We start from the raw sequence: 16,486 nt of genomic DNA on the forward strand, positions 1-16,486 counted from the left end.
ATGACAGAGCACTCTAGAAAGTGCCCAAAGCTGTTCACTCACAAAGGAATAAAGGAACCCCAGATATGACTTGGGGCTGAAAGGTGTTTGGACTATGGTCCTCCTCTGAGGAGGAGAGCTTGGTGCTCTCGGTACCAAGAGCAGCAGTGAGAGGTCACCTCACCTCCTTCCTACCTTCTCTGGGAAACCTCTGCATTGGATTTTAACGTCACAAATCAATATGACCCAATCTATCAAGTGCATTTCACTGAAGCTATGTGTAAATTACTTAAATATAGACTGTTTTCCAGTTACAAGTATGTTCCCGTTGTTAAAAGAGAAAATTGGCCCCAACCTTTTCTTAATAACGTTAACATTTATTGAACAATACTTGAAGAAGAAAACTGAGATTTAATCTTTGTGCATTCCATTCTTCCCAGCCATCCCTGGAACTGGGATAAATGGACAAAAATGTCTTATGATTTAACATTGCATTTAGAAATACTCTATTGGACTTTGTTGATATTTATAACTTGAATACCTTTTAGGAAGGATGTATGATGGTAAGAGAGTGTACTTTTATTCTGTTGAACATACACACACTCAGAATTATAAATATAGGAGCATAGCCTGTTTATCTACTTCCTTCATTACTTCATTAGCATTTCCCAGGTTTTCTTCAAAAACAGACATTTTAGTGGCTGTATATTAAGATAATTATTAAAATGAACCCATATTAAAGTCCCTGTGAATCCCAGAGAGAAATTTTCATTGTTTTTCAGATGAGTAGTTAATGTTTGAAAACTCAGTACGACAATACATTAATGTATATCTTTACTTCCTGTTAAGTTTCAGGCACCTGCCAGTCCTTAGCTCCATCCTAGCCCTGACCCGGCTGGCCTGACCAAGCCAGGTGGCTCAACTCCACCCAAAGGTGCCACCTTGAATTTCTGCTGGAGCCAAGCCACTGTGCATGGGGTGGGCTCCCACATCTCTAGCCCACTGAACTGCATCCCTTCTCTTCCTTCCGGCCAGCAGTAAGCTTGCTCATCCCATGTCACTGGGCAGCTCATCTTGATTAACACTGATATTCCCCATATGTGTCTGGAGCCAGGTTATGAACCGGATTCAGCTTTTCTGGGACCTTGGCAACATGCTTTCCTATTGCCAGATATTTATTCATTTATTCTGCTAGTCAGTTGGTCAAGTTGATAAAAATATATTGATTGCCTACTCTGTGCCAAGCTAGTGTGGGTGATACTACTGCCTGGACTTTGTGCTACTGCTGCGATATCATTCCCAAACAGATAGAGCCCACTCAACCCTGCCAAGCACCTGATTCTGAAAATCACCACTGCCTGGAGCCCTATTTTGCCCCAAACTGGACCTCTTGGATAGTGATACCATATCAAGTTTACTATATCCTTTCGGACACTATAACTTGAAAATCTGGCCACCCATCTTCGGATAGTTCTACAGCCAGGTGAGTGCCCAGCAATTCCGGCTTCCTCTCCTATCTTCATCTCCCCTTTGCCAAGGTCCTGGCAGACTTTTCAGTAAGCCTTGTTGGGTTCTGACCTTCACAACATTTATAGTTTACAAAAATATCTTCCCATCCGTTTCCCCATTCTAGTTTTAAATCTTAAAATAACTCTATGAGGTAGGATGGGAGGCGTGTTAAATTTCTGTTTCATGAAGAAGAAATTGACTTTAAGAAGTCAAATGACTTATGTTTACATAGTTAATAAATGGCCTCTTTAGGACTTGAACACAGACCTTTTGTCTTTTATTTCAGTGTTCTTTCCACCTGACAGGGCTGGCAATGACTAACCTCCACTTTGAACTGACCTTACAATTCATCTCAGGAGGCAGCCAACTTTCCACTATGAAAGATTAATATATCAAGCCTTTTAGGACAGCACTTTAACCTCCAAATAATTCCTCAAAAGATAAAAATATCAGATACAGTACAGTTAGAAGGATAAAAACCAATGAATGTGAAGGGCCTTTGAGAACCATCTTTTAAATTTCTCCTGCTCTAGGGCCATGTGAAAACATGGCTCCTACTAAACACAGACCTATCACGCGGAAAGCTCTGTACTGCATTTCTGCATCTACGATGACTTGGCTATTTCAGAGTAGAGAAGTTATCCCAATACATAGTGTATGGGTAGTGTTAGCTGCTACCATCTTTGCTGGCCCTTCCAAGCTTTCTTTTCTATATAGGGGCTGAAGGCCTAGAAATGACATTTCCCAGCCTATCTTGCTAGCAAGTTTCTTATTTAGAGTGCCCCTCTGAGAAGAACTCAATAAATATTTAAAAGCAAAAGAAAAGGAGAGAGGCCGGAGGGGAAGACGGCGGAAGAGTAAGACGCGGAGATCACCTGCCTCCCCACAGATACACCAGAAATACATCTACACGTGGAACAACTCCTACAGAACACCTACTGAACGCTGGCAGAAGACCTCAGACCTCCCAAAAGGCAAGAAACGCCCCACGTACCTGGGTAGGGCAAAAGTAAAAAAGAAAAAACAGAGACAAAAGAATAGGGACGGGACCTGCACCAGTGGGAGGGAGCTGTGAAGGAGGAAAAGTTTCCACACACTAGGAAGCCCCTTCGCGGGCGGAGACTGCGGGTGGCGGAGGGGGGGAGCTTCGGAGAGCGCAGCCACAGGGGTGTGGAGGGCAAAGCGGGGAGATTCCCGCACAGAGGATCGGTGCCGACCGGCACTCACCAGCCTGAGAGGCTTGTCTGCTCACCCGCCGGGGCGGGCGGGGCTGCGAGCTGAGGCTTGGGCTTCGGTCGGAGCGCCGGGAGAGGACTGGGGTTGGCGGTGTGAACACAGCCTGAAAAGGGCTAGTGCACCACGGCTGGCCGGGAGGGAGTCCAGGAAAAGGTCTGGAGCTGCCGAAGAGGCAAGAGACTTTTTCTTGCCTCTTTGTTTCCTGGTGCGCGAGGAGAGGGGATTAAGAGCGCTGCTTAAAGGAGCTCCAGAGACGGGCGCGAGCCGCGGTGAAAAGCGCGGACCCCAGAGACGGGCGCAAGCCGCGGCTAAAAGCGCGGGCCCCAGAGACGGGCATGAGACGCTAAGGCCGCTGCTGCCGCCACCAAGAAGCCTGTGTGCGAGCACAGGTCACTATCCACACCCCCCTTCCGGGGAGCCTGTGCAGCCCGCCACTGCCAGGGTCCCGGGATCCAAGGACAACTTACCCGGGAGAACGCGGCGCGCCTCAGGCTGGTGCAACGTCACGCAGGCCTCTGCCGCCGCAGGCCCGCCCCGCACTCCGCGCCCCTCCCTCCCCCGCGGCCTGAGTGAGGCGGAGCCCGGAATCAGCGGCTCCTTTAACCCCGTCCTGTCTGAGCAAAAAACAGACGCCCTCCGGCGACCTACATGCAGAGGCGGGGCCAAATCCAAAGCTGAGCCCCTGGGAGCTGTGAGAACAAAGAAGAGAAAGGGAAATCTCTCCCAGCAGCCTCAGAAGCAGCGGATTAAAGCTCCACAATCAACTTGATGTACCTGCATCTGTGGAATACATGAATAAACAGCGAATCATCCCAAATCGAGGAGGTGGACCGGGAGCAAGATAGATTATTTTTTCCCCTTTTCCTCTTTTTGTGAGTGTGTATGTGTATGCTTCTATGTGAGATTTTGTCTGTATAAATTTGCTTCCACCATTTGTCCTAGGGCTCTATCCGTCCTTTTTTTTAAAAATTTTTTTCTTAATAATTAATTTTAATAACTATTTTATTTTACTTTATCTTCTTTCTTTCTTTCTTTCCTTCCTTCCCTCCTTTAGACAACAAATCATCCCAAAATTGAGGAGGTGGACTTTGAGAGCAAGATTTATGATTTTTTTCCCCTTTTCCTCTTTTTGTGAGTGTGTATGTGTAGGCTTCTGTGTGAGATTTTGTCTGTATAGCTTTGCTTCCACCATTTGTCCTAAGGTTCTATCCATCCATTTAAAAAAAATTTTTTTTCCTAATAATTATTTTTTAATTTAATAACTTTATTATATTTTACTTTATTTTATTTTACTTTATCTTCTTTCTTTCTTTCTTTATTCCTTCCTTCCCTCCTTCCTTCCTTCCTTCCTTCCTCCCACCATCCCTCCCTCCCTTTCTTTCTTTCTTTCCTTCTTTCCTTCTTTCTTTCTTCCTTCCTTCCTTCCTTCCCTCCTTTCTTTCCTTCTTTCTTTCTTCTTCCTACTTCTACTAATTCTTTCTCTCTACTTTTTCTCCCTTTTATTCTGAGCCGTGTGGATGAAAGGCTCTTGGTGCTGCAGCCAGGAGTCAGTGCTGTGCCTCTGAGGTGGGAGAGCCAACTTCAGGACACTGGTCAACAAGAGACCTCCCAGCTCCACATAATATCAAATGGCAAAAATCTCCCAGAGATCTCCATCTCAACACCAGCACCCAGCTTCACTCAACAACCAGCAAGCTACAATGCTGGACACCCTATGCCAAACAACTAGCAAAACAGGAACACAACCCCATCCATTAGCACAGAGGCTGCCTAAAATCATAATAAGGCCACAGACACCCCAAAACACACCACCAGACGTGGACTTGCCCACCAGAAAGACAAGATCCAGCCTCATCCACCAGAACACAGACACTAGTCCTCTCCACCAGGAAGCCTACACAACCCACTGAACCAACCTTAGCCACTGGGGACAGACATGAAAAACAATGGGAACTACGAACCTGCAGCCTGCAAAAAGGAGACCCCAAACACAGTAAGATAAGCAAAATGAGAAGACAGAAAAACACACAGCAGATGAAGGAGCAAGATAAAAACCCACCAGACCTAACAAATGAAGAGGAAATAGGCAGTCTACCTGAAAAAGAATTCAGAATAATGATAGTAAAGATGATCCAAAATCTTGGAAATAGAATAGAGAAAATGCAAGAAACATTTAACGAGGACCTAGAAAAACTAAAGAGAAAACAAGCAAAGATGAACAACACAATAAATGAAATGAAAAATACTCTAGGTGGGATCAATAGCAGAATAACTGAGGCAGAAGAACGGATAAGTGAGCTGGAAGATAAAATAGTGGAAATAACTACTACAGAGCAGAATAAAGAAAAAAGAATGAAAAGAACTGAGGACAGTCTCAGAGACCTCTGGGACAACATTAAACGCACCAACATTCAAATTATAGGGGTTCCAGAAGAAGAAGAGAAAAAGAAAGGGACTGAGAAAATATTTGAAGAGATTATAGTTGAAAACTTCCCTAATATGGGAAAGGAGATAGTTAATCAAGTCCAGGAAGCACAGAGAATCCCACACAGGATAAATCCAAGGAGAAATATGCCAAGACACATACTAATCAAACTGTGAAAAATTAAATACAAAGAAAGCATATTAAAAGCAGCAAGGGAAAAACAACAAATAACACACAAGGGAGTCCCCATAAGGTTAACAGCTGATCTCTCAGCAGAAACTCTGCAAGCCAGAAGGGAGTGGCAGGACATACTGAAAGTGATGGAGGAGAAAAACCTGCAACCAAGATTACTCTCCCCAGCAAGGATCTCATTCAGATTTGATGGAGAAGTCAAAACCTTTACAGACAAGCAAAAGCTGAGAGAGTTCAGCCCCACCAAACCAGCTTTACAACAAAAGCTAAAGGAACTTCTCTAGACAAGAAACACAAGAGAAGGAAAAGACCTACAATAACAAACCCAAAACAATTTAGAAAGTTGGAATAGGAACATACATATCGATAATTACCTTAAATGTAAATGGACTAAATGCTCCCACCAAAAGACACAGATTGGCTGAATGGATACAAAAACAAGACCCATATATATGCTGTCTACAAGAGACCCACTTCAGACCTAGAGACACATACAGACTGAAAGTAAGGGGATGGAAAAAGATATTCCATGCAAATGGAAACCAAAAGAAAGCTGGAGTAGCAATTCTCATATCAGACAAAATAGACTTTAAAATAAAGACTATTAGAAGAGACAAAGAAGGACACTACATAATGATCAAGGGATCGATCCAAGAAGAAGATATAACAATTGTAAATATTTATGCACCCAACATAGGAGCACCTCAATACATAAGGCAAATACTAACAGCCATAAAAGGGGAAATCAACAGTAACACATTCATAGTAGGGGACATTAACACCCCACTTTCACCAATGGACAGATCATCCAAAATGAAAATAAATAAGGAAACACAAGCTTTAAATGATACATTAAACAAGATGGACTTAATTGATATTTACAGGATACTCCATCCAAAAACAACAGAATACACATTTTTCTCAAGTGCTCATGGAACATTCTCCAGGATAGATCATATCTTGGATCACAAATCAAGCCTTGGTAAATTTAAGAAAATTGAAATCGTATCAAGTATCTTTTCCGACCACAACGCCATGAGACTATATATCAATTAGAGGAAAAGATCTGTAAAAAATACAAACACACGGAGGCTAAACAATACACTACTTAATAACGAAGTGATCACTGAAGAAATCAAAGAGGAAATCAAAAAATACCTAGAAACAAATGACAATGGAGACACGACCACCCAAAACCTATGGGTTGCAGCAAAAGCAGTTCTAAGAGGGAAGTTTATAGCAATACAAGCCCATCTTAGGAAACAAGAAACATCTCGAATAAACAGCCTAACCTTGCACCTAAAGCAATTAGAGAAAGAAGAACAAAAAACCCCCAAAGTTAGCAAAAGGAAAGAAATCATAAAAATCAGATCAGAAATAAATGAAAAAGAAATGAAGGAAACAATAGCAAAGATCAATAAAACTAAAAGCTGGTTCTTTGAGAAGATAAACAAAATAGATAAACCATTAGCCAGACTCATCAAGAAAAAAAGGGAGAAGACTAAGTCAATAGAATTAGAAATGAAAAAGGAGAAGTAACAACTGACACTGCAGAAATACAAAAGATCATGAGAGATTACTACAAGCAACTCTATGCCAATAAAAGGGACAACCTGGAAGAAATGGACATATTCTTAGAAATGCACAACCTGCCAAGACTGAATCAGGGAGAAATAGAAAATATGAACAGACCAATCACAAGCAGTGAAATTGAAACTGTGATTAAAAATCTTCCAACAAACAAAAGCCCAGGACCAGATGGCTTCACAGGCGAATTCTATCAAACATTTAGAGAAGAGCTATCACCTATCCTTCTCAAACTCTTCCAAAATATAGCAGAGGGAGGAACACTTCCAAACTCATTCTACGAGGCCACCATCACCTTGATACCAAAACCAGACAAGGATGTCACAAAGAAAGAAAACTACAGGCCAATATCACTGATGAACATAGATGCAAAAATCCTCAACAAAATACTAGCAAACAGAATCCAACAGCACATTAAAAGGATCATACACCATGATCAAGTGGGGTTTATTCCAGGAATGCAAGGATTGTTCAATATACGCAAATCAATCAATGTGATACACCATATTAACAAGTTGAAGGAGAAAAACCATATGGTCATCTCAATAGATGCAGAGAAAGCTTTTGACAAAATTCAACACCCACTTATGATAAAAACCCTCCAGAAAGTAGGCATAGAGGGAACTTTCCTCAACATAATAAAGGCCATATATGACAAAGCCACAGCCAACATCATCCTCAGTGGTGAAAAACTGAAAGCATTTCCACTAAGATCAGGAATAAGACAAGGTTGCCCACTCTCACCATTCTTATTCAACATAGTTTTGGAAGTTTTAGCCACAGCAATCAGAGAAGAAAAGGAAATAAAAGGAATCCAAATCGGAAAAGAAGAAGTAAAGCTGTCACTGTTTGCAGATGACATGATACTATACATAGAGAATCCTAAAGATGCTACCAGAAAACGACTAGAGCTAATCAATGAATTTGGTAAAGTTGCAGGATACAAAATTAATGCACAGAAATCTCTGGCATTCCTATACACTAATGATGAAAAATCTGAAAGTGAAATCAAGAAAACACTCCCATTTACCACTGCAACAAAAAGAATAAAACATCTAGGAATAAACCTACCTTAGGAGACAAAAGACCTGTATGCAGAAAATTATAAGATACTGATGAAAGAAATTAAAGATGATACAAATAGATGGAGAGATATACCATGTTCTTGGATTGGAAGAATCAACATTGTGAAAATGACTATACTACCCAAAGCAATCTACAGATTCAATGCAATCCCTATCAAACTACCACTGGCATTTTTCACAGAACTAGAACAAAAAGTTTCACAATTTGTATGGAAACAGAAAAGATCCCGAATAGCCAAAGCAATCTTGAGAACGAAAAACGGAGCTGGAGGAATCAGGCTCCCTGACTTCAGACTATACTACAAAGCTACAGTCATCAAGACAGTATGGTACTGGCACAAAAACAGAAATATAGATCAATGGAACAGGATAGAAAGCCCAGAGATAAACCCACACACATATGGTCACCTTATCTTTGATAAAAGAGGCAGGAATGTACAGTGGAGAAAGGACAGCCTCTTCAATAAGTGGTGCTGGGACAACTGGACAGGTACATGTAAAAGTATGAGATTAGATCACTCCCTAACACCATACACAAAAATAAGCTCAAAATGGATTAAAGACCTAAATGTAAGGCCAGAAACTATCACAGAAATATTTGTACATCCCGTAAATTGGCATTGACATCCTTGTTAGGGTTCAACTCCGTGGTGATGTGTCTTCTCGTGGAGGGTCATTAATGGTGATCATGACAAGAGAAGTTGCATATATTTTATTTTTTTCATTTTTTGGCTTATGGTTGAAGGTACAGAGGGCTGAACCCAGGCAAAATATGAAGTTTTGATTTCTAATAAACAAATTAGACCTCAAATACTCTCTCGATATTTGTTTCTAAGAGAAAGTCCAAATTGTGTGGGACACAGAAAAAGAAAGTTTCTTTACTTTAATAAGTTCACATTAATGATAAGTTAACCAATAAGTACAAAGTAGTGACAGAAAGTGCATAGAGTTTAATGGGAACACCTAGGAAAAGCAGCTAACTCAAACTGGAGAGTGTGAGATAGAAGGCATTTCTTTGATTATGGAAATCTGGAGTTGAGTCCTGAGGGCTGCCTAGGAGTTGGCTGGGGCACAAGAGTGGGGTGGGTAGTGGGAATGGCAGGGGCAGGCTGTAGGCTCATGGCACGTGGGAGTCTATATGGGATTCTATATGCAGAAAGCCACTGGCCCAAATCACAAAGGGACTTGTGGGCCACGCGAAGGAGCTCGGGCTTAGCTGAAAGCCCGTGGAGGGCCATATAAAACCAATCCTACAGTTGAGTGAAATTCTGCTCAGAGTTTAGGGACGCCGAGCTTCATTCAAGTCCTTGCCCCTAAAATCCTCCTGGTCTAGGGTGTTGCACAGGCCCCAAGGCGGGGAACATGATTAGATGGACATTTACAAAGACTCCACTGACTTCACTGTATAGGATGGTTTGCAGGGGTCCTAATTGAAAGCAACAGGTCCTGGTCCAGGTGAGGAGCAATCTGTTGATGAGCATGGGAGCCTAGAAGAGCTGATAGTTTCCAAATGAACAGACTTTAACCCTTCTTCTCCTCTTAAAAAAATTTTTTTTTAATTAAAAAAATTTCTGCTTCATTTTATTGTTATTAAGTAATATTTTAAAATATCATCTATTTACCTAATGGTTTGGAACATATGCCTACCATATTATTATGACATCTTTAGTAAATTCTCTGACAATCAGGTATGATCTTTAAAGTATTTTGGATATGGAAGAGACATGAATGTATTTTCTCAGACATGGAATACAAGTTGTCCTTTCTTCAAAAATACAAAATCCCGGGCATCCCTGGTGGTGCAGTGGTTGAGAGTCCGCCTGCCGATGCAGAGGACACGGGTTCGTGCCCCGGTCTGGGAGGATCCCACATGCCGCGGAGCGGCTGGGCCCATGAGCCATGGCCGCTGAGCCTGCGCGTCCGGAGCCTGTGCTCCGCAACTGTGAGAGGCCCGCATACCGCAAAAAAAAAAAAAAAAAAAAAAAAAAAGTACAAAATCCCACATAGACGACAAAAGAAGCATGAAGTCAGTCTAAGTAATATGTTTCCTAGTTCGGTGGTTAAATAATTGTGGTACACTTTCCACAGACCCACAGACTATTCTGCTCCCTCTAAGGGTGTGTAGCTTCTGCTGGGACAATGGAGCTGATCCTTCTGTAGGTTCAGAAGCCTCTGTGTCAACAATTTCCTTTTCGCTCCTCAAAACGACTCCTGTTTTTTTTCTTTCTTTCTTTCTTTTTCTTTCCCCTGTGAAAAAGATCTTTCCTTTTAAATATCTACTCATTAAATACATTTTTTTACCAGCAATAATTTTGCATGCTTTCTTTTCCAGTCTGTTTATGGGTATTGGAAAGCTGTAGGTCTCAGTCTCAGATAAAAATATCAGTCTCCTATTTCGAAAGTATTCTCCATTCTGAATATTGTGTTTTAAATAAAATGTAACTTCAGGCATGAGTTAGGAAACATAATACTTTGAGGAACAGGTAGCTAGTATTTTTACTTCAAAGTGCCTGTTTTAAAAACCACACACCTGATGATATCTTGAAATTCTCAAGAAGATATAAAACAACCACCAGGCTTCTAGCTAACCATTTTTAGTTTAAGTTTGCTCAAGATAATTATGAAAAGTGTGAAGTGCTAGCTATTTCCTATTTTCTGACTCATCGTTCTACTGGAAAATCTAACTATAAAACTGGAGTTCACAGAGAAGCATTATATGCTCGTGAAACTAATTCAACATTCAGCCAACATTTTCATTGATTTCACCTTCATCAGACTGCTGGTGAGAGGGCATGTGGAACCTCCTGGACCTGGAGGATTTCAGGGGCAAGGACTTGAATGAAGTCCAGGTTCCTAAAACCTGAACAGACTTTCACTGAATCATAGGATGGGAAGATGTTAGGATACAGATAAGTAGATGAGCACTGTTTTAAAGGCAGGAGGCAGGTTGGAGGTGGGGGGAGGATGGTGAGAGAGGGATTTATTCCACCTTTCTCAAATCATTTCAGGGCTCCATATTTCCCTTTTCTTTTCTTCCGTTTTTTTTAAGATTTTTTTTTTTGATGTGGACCATTTCTTTCGAAGTCTTTATTGAATTTGTTACAACACTGTCCCCGTTTCATGCTTTGGCCCTTTGGCCGTGAGGCATGGGATCCTAGCTCTCTGACCAGGGATCGAACCTGCACCCCCTGCATTGCAAGGTGAAGTCCCAACCACTGGACCATCAGGGAAGTCCCTCCCCTTTTCTGAATATTAGGAAATTCATGCTTCTGTTTGCTATGATTCCTCATGCTGTAAATGATGTCTTCTCTTACTTTGATTCTTGTGTAGACTGACAGCCAGATGCCATTTTTAATACAGTAAACTATACAATGATATTTGAATATCTCATTCTAATAAATTCTAAGGATTTTCCAAGATTCCTAGGTAGTGACTGAAGGGGGTTGTATCTTGGAAATGGGATATCCCTCTGTGTGTTAAATAATAAAGCAGTTCAGAAATGTACAAAGTCACCAGAAGAGACAGACTGTGGCCTAACTGAAGGTGTTGACATGATTAGAGGAAAATGGACCAATCAGAAGGCACAGGTGGTGACACAAAGAATAGGCAGGGTCTCAAAAGCAGACATGGTCCATCCCAGCACCATATGCAAGAGACAGCATCACGGAGAACGCCTGCAGTGCACAGAATGAAGACTTGACCTGTCAGAGACCTGGAAACAGGGATATCCCAACATTTAGCAGAATGCGTCATGGCATGACATCAGTCACTAGCTCCCCTGGATCCAATTCCAACCTCACCAGGCCTCCTGATGAGAATGATTCCCACAGAGTGAGCCTCTGAGCAGGGAATGCCTTGACCAGAGGTGCAAGTGTTTGTATGCCTTTGGTAGAAAATTGTTCTCATGTAAACTATCAATGCAGTAGCGTATCTCTGATCTTGGTTAATGTGATATTGCCTCTGGAAGATGGAGCTTTTATGCTACTTCATGGCAAAGAAGACTCACAATGATAAGAAATGCCAAAAGAAAAAAAAAAAAGAAATGCCACCTAGTAGGGGTTCAGGTGACAAGCTGGTCACCTGCAGAAGACGCCACCTGAAAGAAGGCACCCTCCTCTTTAACTGCCCCAGCTGCACACTAACTGTACTTGTGTGCCCTCCCTCTTATTGCCTCTGTGAAAATAGGACTCTTTGGGCTACTAGTGATTCCAACCCCTGGCTGCATATTAGATTCATCTGAACTTTAAAAAAATGCAAAACCCGAGAGCGCCCTCCCAGACCAATTAAGGATGGGAATATCTGGGCATTGCCTTGGTGTAAATACTGTCTGTGTGATTCTAATATGTCCCCAGGGTTGAGAACCATGAGTTTGATTATTGATAGAAAGGCGGAGAAGTTCCCCAATATATTTTTAAAAACATTTAATGAGCATTATACGGATGAGAAACCCGAGGCTCAGAAACATGAGGCAATTTTCTCAGGTCTGTATAGCTAATAGGCAATAGGGCCAGGGTTTAAACCTAAAATTTTTTTGACAAAATATCAAGTTCTTTCCATGATATCTGGGCTCATGCAGAAGAGAAGGTAAGAACTCTGCCAGATTCTGGTGAAGGGAGAAGATTGAGGGAAGTGAAGGCAGAAAGGGCTTCTGGAAAGACTTCCCAAGAAAAGACAGAAAGGTAGAGACCTTTGCAGAATGGTCTCCAGCAGCTGTCTCCAAAGAGTGTGCAGAGGACTCACTGGGGGCGTGACGGGAAAATGGTAGGATTTCTCTTAATTAGTTTTTTTTCTTGTTTTTTTGCATGTTTTACAAAGCACAGGATACACTGATATGGTAATATATGTATATAATTTATAAAGAAACATATCCACATACAGTGGGAGTACATGCTCAAATTTTTTTTTTTTTTTTTTTTGCGGTACGCGGGCCTCTCACTGCTGTGGCCTCTCCCGTTGCGGGACGCGCAGGCTCAGCGGCCATGGCTCGCGGGCCCAGCCGCTCCACGGCACGTGGGATCTTCCCGGACCGGGGCACGAACCCGTGTCCCCTGCATCGGCAGGCGGACTCTCAACCACTGTGCCACCAGGAAAGCCCTCAAAAAATTTTTATGGTAGGGGCACATAGTCAAAAAAGTACAGAGTCCACTGCTTAGAGAAGATCTTCTAAACCAGGGCTGGTGCAACCCAATCTGCCCAGGCCCCTGCCCTGCAATACAGTCGGCCCTCCCTCTGTTATCTGTGGGTTCCACATCCGTGGATACAGAGTGCTGACAGTAGGACGCCATTTTATACAAGGGACTGGAGCATCCGGCATTTTGGTATCTTCTGGAGTCCTGGAACCAATCCCCCGAGGATACAGAGGGACGACTGGATGCTCTGAACTCCGGGCTGGAGTCGGGGTACAGACGCGGGAATTCTCAAAACATTTCTGCGGTGTTACTAGTGTCATGAGAACCCTTGGTTGAGAATCATTGTTCTAGAGCAGAGGTTCTGAAAGTGTGATCTGGAGGCCTCTGGGGGTCCTTAAGACTCTGTCAGGGACTCCGTGATGTCAAAAAATATGTTTATAACAATACCAAGGTGTTATATGCCTTTTGTGCCCTTAGTCTCTCATAAGTGTTCAGTGGAATTCTCCAGAAGCTCCATGACATGTGGTAATGTTGTCATTCTGGAAGCTAATGGGATGTTTGCTTGTGTATTTTGTGCTTAGAAGTTTCTTCAGTTTCAGTTTCTAAAATGGTAAATATAAATAGGTATAACACACATACACAAAAAATCTCTGGGGTCCTTAATCATCTGTAAGAAGGCAAAGGGGTCCTGACACCAAAAAGGTGTCCTATTCTAGAAAGTATAGACGGCCAGGAGATATATATAATATAGTGGCAGAAGACAAGAATGAATAGTTAAGTTGGTTCAAATTGTGAAGAGCATTGCATAGCGTGTTGGAATTGGACCCCAATGGCTTTTGATCTCATACCATCTTTAAAAACATTTTTGAGCATGCATTCACAGTATGTGTGTTATTTTAAATTAATTAAAATACACTATTATATAAAATATTAAAAATCAGAAAATATAGGAATTTTAAAACAGATAAAGATGAATCAAGCAATATTTTCAAATAACTATTTTTATTAATGGTAAAAATACCTTCTGCTCTAAATAAGAAATAAAATTTTTAAACATGTTTTATTATTTAAAAAAAAATATCTGTTGCTTTATAACAAAGCCATTCCAAAGTCTGATTCTAAATTCACTTTGTTGTGATCGTTGACTGAGCTGGAAAAGATACCTACAGAAGATGGAGAAACAATAGAAGATGGAGAGAAAAAAAAATCATTGTGCCTCCTTATTCATAATGAATTAAATTTCATTTGCAGCTACAACTATGCAAAAGATTTTGTCTAAACTTAGCTAATAAATTTCAATCTTCTTTGATTTCAATTAGTTGGGAAGGTGTAAAGATACACCCAGATTTCCAATAAACAGGTTCAAAACCCCCTGTAACTCTTCCTTTGGATACTTTTTAACCAGACTAGAATATTTTGTTTCCAAGTTTAAGTGTGCAGGTAAGAGAGTGTCTAGCTACATCAGTTTCGGTAATAAAATCATTAAAATCACGTAACAAAGGATAGGTCAAATTTTATTTGTATCAAGATGCAGGAAGTCAGTGAATGAAGGCACTATTGCTACCCCCTCTGAGCTGAGCAACTCACAGTTACTTCAGGACTGCTTGGGTGACAGTGACCCCCTGATGCTGACAAGGGGAGAATTCGTATATCAAGTATCAGCAAAATGAACTCAGAGGTTTCCTGTTTTCTTCCTGCAACTCCTGGTTGCACGCACCTGGCTTTAGGAGCAGTAGAAAGCCATGGGGGAGTTTTAATTAAAGGAGAAGCATTACCAGGTCTGTGATTTACAAGCATAGGTAACTAGTAAGAGACTGTCTAGAAAGGAGAGACCAGAGGCAAAAAAAAAAAGACAGCAGGAGGCTGGGGTCCAAGCTGGAACTGCAGGAGGAAAGGGGGGAAGAATGGATTTGCGAGACATTTTGGAGACACACTTCACAGAAGTTTGGATGTGGGGGGATGGGGGAAAAGTCTAGAGGTGGCATGAAAGCTGATTATGCCCTTGCCTGTGCATGAGAGGAAGAGGGCAGGAATAAACATTACGCCTTTGGTTTCGGATGATCTGAACTTCCACCCATGTGTGGTATGAAGGTGATATTCCACAGCGTTAGAAGATCTGGGCAAGCTGAAGCAAAGCCCGTTCCTTCCAAGTCTTATTTTTCAGCTCTCCACGCCTAGGTCCTTTGCCTTTTTGGAAAGTCATCGATTTCTTTGAGACTTTGAAGAAAGCCACTGGCCCCACTTCAGAAAGAAAATGTACACACCCCAATATAAAATTGTACATATGCTTTAGAGGGTCCCCAACCCTGAGGTCCATCCGCCACTCCAGATTGGAGATGTGCCCTAAGTGGCTCTCTTGCTGCCCTCCAAACCTGCCCTATTTCATGTGCCGTTTCTCTGAGTCAGAGATAGTTTGCTAATTATAAGTCACTTCCTATTTTAGAAATCCTGATGACTTATGGTCAAATGCTTATGTTCATCATGCTGATTGAAGGACTGTAATTTTTAACGTTGGGTGAGAGACGGAGGAAGAATGGAGAATAAGAGGTCAATTCAAGGCTTTGTGATTTCCCTGGGTAAGCATTCATACAGCTCAGATGGGATGGGGTGTCGTGGGACACACACAGCGTCACCTGTGAATGATTCTTGCCTGATTGAACCTGGATCTAATAAGAAGTCTAGAAAGACAAGTGAAATGACACCAGAAGAAAGCAATCTGCCAAATCCAGAATGTGAGCTATTCTACAGAACAAATGACCTAATCGCCTTAAAAATAGCATGAAAACTTAAAAAGGGAGTGTCACGGACTTAAAGAGCCTTAAGAAATGTTAGCAATCAAAAGCAATAGGGGGCTTCCCTGTGGCGCAGTGGTTGAGAGTCTGCCTGCTGATGCAGGGGATACGGGTTTGTGCCCCGGTCCGGGAAGATCCCACATGCCGCGGAGCGGCTGGGCCCGTGAGCCATGGCTGCTAAGCCTGCGCGTCCGGAACCTGTGCTCCGCAACGGGAGAGGCCACAACAGTGAGAGGCACGCGTACCGGAAAAAAAAAAACAAAACAAAAGAAAACAAAAGCAATAGGACTCTGTATAGTGGAAAATGTGAGAAATTAGAATACAAACTTAATTGGATGGTATTGAAAATAATTTAGCTGGGTGTAATAATGGTGGTTATAGAAAAAGAACCTATTCTTAACAATTAGAGATGCACACTGATGTATTTCTGTGAGGACACAATATCTGAAATTTGCTTTAAAATAATCCAGAAAAAAAAAAGAGGTGACAGATGAAACAAATTTGGCAAGGTGTTTCTAACTGTTGAAACGGGATGATAGATATATGGGGGTT

This window comes from Delphinus delphis, chromosome 14, assembly GCF_949987515.2.
Source record: "Delphinus delphis chromosome 14, mDelDel1.2, whole genome shotgun sequence".
Lineage (NCBI taxonomy): Eukaryota > Metazoa > Chordata > Mammalia > Artiodactyla > Delphinidae > Delphinus > Delphinus delphis.